Source organism: Trachypithecus francoisi, unplaced genomic scaffold (genome assembly GCF_009764315.1).
Source record: "Trachypithecus francoisi isolate TF-2019V2 unplaced genomic scaffold, Tfra_2.0 Lachesis_group1, whole genome shotgun sequence".
NCBI classification, from domain to species: Eukaryota; Metazoa; Chordata; class Mammalia; order Primates; family Cercopithecidae; genus Trachypithecus; species Trachypithecus francoisi.
Window position 1 is genome coordinate 31,542,620 of NW_022681454.1, and position 6,030 is coordinate 31,548,649.

The window sequence follows — 6,030 nt, forward strand, 5'->3', positions numbered from 1 at the left end:
TGGTTTTCCTTTTCTGAGCGTCAGGATTTTGTTTGCTTGTTTTTGTTTATCTATTTATTTTTCATCTGCAAAATGAAAGTCTTGGGCCAGCGACCTCTAAGTTCTTTTCTGCGCACAGTCCCTAACATCAGAATGTTGTATTGAAAACATTCTACTCGGTCAATATTAGTAAAGCAGAATGAATATAAATGTTCTGCTCATTCTCCATGCACACTTTGGAAATCATGAGTAATGAATACTAAACTCACATTTTTTATTTATGTATTTCTTGATCTCATTTTGTGGATATTCCCTTTGCAGTAGCCTCTGGGCACATTTACAGGATTTAATAAGAAGAGAGACGATATCTGCAATCTTAATTGTATAGCAGAATGATAAACTCACAGACGGAAAGCTTGTCTTGTAAATTTAATTTCCTTTAAGCTTGTTAGGAAGAATGTACCAGAGAATATAAGAGCTCTCATCTCAAGTCATTGTATTACATAAACTTTTCAATTTTCATGTCAACTAGTATTAATACATTTAAAAGCACATTGCCTATTTTAGATGATATATGATATATATTTTTCTTTAATTCAAGATACTTCTGTGTGGTTTATATCCACCATAGACCTATTTTAATTATCTCTATTAAATGTTTTTTAATAAGTTGGGCTTAGAAAATGTCTGACTGCCATTAGTATTTGCATTCCAGAGGCCATATTAGATAATTCAATTTTCCATTACTTAAAGGAATTGCCTTGTTCCATAACTAGGTTTACTGCAGCAGACAAAAATGTGAAGCACCATAACTGCTTTTTAATCTCAGGATAGAGAATTTTATTTTATTTAAAAATTGTTTGGACCATGTACTTCATAGGAAATTTTCTTATTTCAATAATCTCTGGACAAATGTCTGTTTACAATCTAATAGTATGTTATCACAAGAATAAAAACAAAATATTTTTTATTAATAACATAAATGTTTTATATTATTGTAGAAATTCAGAAAAGGAAAATAAAATCATCAAGTTAAGATAATGCCTGCATAAGATCAGATGAAGACAATGGGAAGAAAACTCGAGATGCGATAACCATTTTCTTGGGGAAAGGTAGTATGCTGCTGCGATATAACTCTGACCAAAATTCAATTTCATGGGTAAATTCTTTTCTTTTATGGATTAAGGGAAGTATAATCTGGTCACTCAATGTCAAAAGCTAGTTAGCTGCTGAAGATACTACCTTACAGTTCTATGCCTCTTATTGGGAGGTGAAATCCATTTCCTTTCACCATGAATCTGGTTTCCTTTTTTTTTTTTTTAACCAGTGAAAGTGTTGCTTTCCCAGTGTTTAGTCCCTGATTGTAAGAGCTACCACTATTCCCTGCTCTTAAAATACTTACTCTTGGAAAGCTGAACATCTACTTAACCAGGTTTCCTGCCAGAGAAAACACTTAGAGAGGCCCTGAGACCTAAGGGAAGGTGCACCTATCTGATACCAGCTTTCTTAGTCTTCAAGTTTACAGGCATGTTTGTGGAGCTGTCTCAGAGCCTACAGAGTAGCCTAGTCTTTAGCTACATATCACAGTGACACAGTCAACACAGTCATATGCACACAGTGACACAGTCATATGCACAGAAGAATCACTCAGCTGAGCTCTGCCTGAATTCCTGGCTCCCCAAATTATGAGCTACAAAACATAGCTGTTTCAAATCACTGTTTTGAGAAGTTTGTTAAGCAAGAATAGATAAGTAGAGCAGAGACAAACACCAACAACCATATTCATTCCAAGATAAAATTCTGCTACCTGTGGAAGAACAGAAGTATTATCATTTTTTTGACAATAATAATTCAAAAATTGAAAGTAATTGTTTCCATTTATAAAATGAGAACAATGTGGAAATAATGAGTTATAAATTCCACAAAATGCAAAAATACAAAATTAGAGGGGGCTATTTCAGCCTAAGTACACTCCTCGGGGGATGGGTGCACTAAAATCTCAGAAATCACCACTAAAGAACTTAGCTTGGTAACCAAAAGCCACCTGTTCCCCAAGAACACATTGAAATAAAAAAAGAAATACAAAATAATAATAACAAAGAAAATATATTTTTCTTAAAAAGTACTATTAAGCATACATAGAGTCAGAAAATGAAAATGCATGTATTCTATGTACTTTGTGAGTGATGAGATAAAGCTATAGACATTCAAGTACAAGTTAAATAATTTTGAAGCAACATAAAGGTAAATGACTGTACTATTCTAAGAGAACACAGATTTTAGATACATATTACTCTCTAGATTTCTCTCACAGACTACAGAATATTAGATCATCTTTATTTATTGTGAAAGACTAGAAATTAAGATACATAACTAACACTTTGCCTTAAAGATCAGCTAGCTCACAGTCTGTCTCTAGGCTCCTTCCACTCATATCTAGTGCACACAGCTTCTAAATAAATCTCCCCAAAGGTCAGATCTGATCATATCATAGTTCTGCAAAAACCTATGATTCTTCATCAGCCATAGAAAAGGAACAAGATGTATTGTTGTCCTATGGTATTTTTATACACATAATTTTCCTCCTTTATCTGTTCGAAAACAAATGTATCTATATTCTAAACGAAATTCTTCTTTTCTTTTTTCCCTTATCCATTGACATATAAACACACATACACATATGTACAATATACAGTGTTGTTAGAGCAGGGACATAGTATCCACAGTCATTACTCCCATTCCAAAGATTGTTTTTAATTAAAATGGGAAACACCCAGCACTGCCTGGTTTTTAGGAATAATTGAATCCTGCTTAGATAGTCATTGTGACGACCTCACACCTTGGCAGCAGAGGGGATGTCTTTACTAGATCCTGGTTCTACATAATGGAAGGAACTAGCTTCTCCACATATTTCATGGCCCCAGTTTTGGGAGATTCTTGACTATGATGTTGCATGGCTAAATCCGAAGCAATATGTGGGAAGTATTGTGTAACTCCTCTGGGATTTGAAGAACTTTTATAGCCCACTTCTTGATGGTACAAGTTTGGTTATCTGATAATTTTTCTGGAAGTTAAAATGTCACAATCAAAAACTTTTTAAGCTGAGATTCATGGTTTCCTTGGCAATGCTGTTTCCAATAAATGTCAGAAGTATATTAAACTGTTTTCTTTCTGTCTGTTCCATGTGTCTTGATATTGTTTTTAACTCTGCTTTATTTCTTCACTTTCTTGGCTTCCTGGTTCACTTTCTCAATTTAATACTGTCTGCCTTGAACGTATCTGAAACAATAGGCTCATATAGGAAGGCAATATCCTTATTTGAATTAGTGAGGCAAAATACAGAAGCTTTAGGAAGAGGGAATGAAATAAGGGAGGAGACACACTAATTAAATGAATAATTAAAATACACATTTTTGTTGAAATTATAAGGTCAATAAATATTTGTTAAATGACAGATTGATTGAATGCTCCTGAAAAATGGGGAAGCATTAGATAAGCCCAGTCAGACTTCTTAAATGAGTGAACTTCAACTCAAGAATCCATTATGTAGTCTAGAAATTTATCACCTATTGGGGTGAAAGATATTTAAGAATATGCAAGAAATCCAAAGAGTGTAACTTCAATTCAAATTATCTTAGGAAAACATTTTAAAAATACATTTAACAAATATATAATAAAGCTAAATTCAGAAAAAGATAACTCAGGTTAAAAAAAAAAGTAAAGAAAGCAACTGCCAACAATAAATAAATCTTCATTTAGTATATGCTATGGAATGAATGTTTATATTTTTCCAAAATTCATATGCTGACACCTAATCCCTAGTGTAATATTATTAAAAGGTGGGATCTCTGGAAGGTGCTTAGATCCTGAGTAAGGAGCCCTCATGAATGAAATCAATGTCCTTGCAAACAGCCCTGAAGGAGTTAGTCTCTTTCACTCTGTGAGAACAAAGCAAGAGGGTGCTATCTGTGGCCCAGGAAACAAGTGCTCAGCAGACACTCAATCTGCATATCCCTTGATCTTGAATTTCCCACCTTTCAGAACTGTAAGACATACATTTCTGTTGTTTATCAGCCACACAGTTTGTGATACTTTACTACAGCTGCCCAAATAGACTAAGACACTCTTGTATTACTTTTATGTTGTTGCATTACAATTTACCACAAATTTAACATCTTTAACAACATAAATTTACTCTCTCACAGTTTCAGAGAGTCAGGAGTCTGGGCACAGCTTGACTGGGTCCTCTGATCCAGGTATCATGAGGCTGAATCTCATCTATAATTTTATCTGAGACTTTGGTCTTCTTTTAAGCTCATAAAAAAGTTGACAGAATTTATTTCCTTGCAGCCATAGAATTAACAGCATCTGCTCATTTTTGATTAATTTAAATCTAACTGATTAGGGGTCTTAACTGCATATGGAAAGTTTTTTTTTTTTTTTCAGCTCTGCTATATAATAGGACATTACTAGAAGAATAGCATTCCATCATTTTCAGAATATTGCATCAGTTACAAACAAGCTACAGATCTCACTCCCACTTGAGAGAAGAGACTCACATAAATGTAATACTGGGGATTAGATATCAGAAGGGATTTTTGCTTCATCTCTGTTATAAAAAATGCAAATGAATAAAGATCTCCTTAACCTCTGGAAGCCACTCATCTCTTCTCTATTTGTACAATTTGGTCATTTCAAGAGTTATATAATTGCAATCATTTGGCTTTTTTCATTTAGCATAATTTTCGGAGATCCCTTCAGTTTCTTGTGTGTATCAAATGTCCATTTATTTTTATTACTCTGTACTGTTCCATGGTATGGATGTACCACAACTTGCTTAAACACTCACCTATTGAATGCCAACTAAGTTGTTTCCAATTTAAGCCTAACACAAATAAAGCTACTATGAACTTTTATGTACAGCATTTTATGTGAGCATACATTTTCACTTATCTGTTAAATGGTTAAGAGTGAAATTTCTGGATTGTATTGTAGTTACATGTGTATTGTAGTTACATTGTGTATTGTTGTTATTTAAGCAACAATAACAACAACAACAAAACTGCTCAGCAATTTTCAAAAATATTTTTACCATTTAACATTCTACCAGCAAAGTCAGTGTTCCAGTTTCTTCTCACTCTTTCCAGATTTGATGTTGTCACTATTTTTCTTTTTATTTTAGTCATTCTGATAAATGTGTAGTGATATCTTACTATGATGTTAACTTGCATTTCTATATTCCCTTCAGTGAATTGCCTCTCCTTGCCTTTTGCTTACTTTCTAATGAATTTTTCCTTTGTTTTTGAAATTTTTGAGTTTGTTATCTACTGTAGATACTAACCCTGTGTCAAATAGGTGCTTTGTAAATATTTTCTCTCAAGATGTAGCTTGTTTTCTCATCCTTTTAGCAGGGTCTTTCACAGAACCAAAGTTTCCAATTTTAATGAAGTTCAATTTACCAAAATTTCTTTTTATGGATTGTGCTTTCATAATTCAAAGAACTCTCCAACTGGTGCTAGATTACATAGGTGTCCTATATTTTTGTTTTTGTTTTTTTGTTTTTTTTTTTCTCTAAAAGCGTTATAGTATTTAAGTCTGTGATTCATTTTGAGTTAAATTTTGTAGGTGTGAAAGTGAGACTTAGGTCAAGGTACTCCCCTTATTACTATTATTATTATTTTTATTTCCTCCTCCTCCTCCTCCTCCTGCTCCTCCTTTATTTATTTATTATTTATTTATTTATTTATTTTGAGACAGAATCTTTCTCTGCCATCCAGGCTAGAGTGCTGTGGCATGATCTCAGCTCACTGCAGCCTCCGCCTCCCGGATTTAAGCAATTATCCTGCCTCAGCCTCCTGAGTAGCTGGAATTACATGTGCATGCTACCACACCCGAATTATTTGTGTACTTTTAGTAGAGATGGGGTTTCACCATGTTGGCCAGGCTGGTCTTGAACTCCTGACCTCGTGTTCCACCTGCCTCGGCCTCCCAAAGTGCTGGGATCACAGGCGTGAGCTAAGGCGGTGGCGGCGGCTGCCCCTGCCTCTGCCT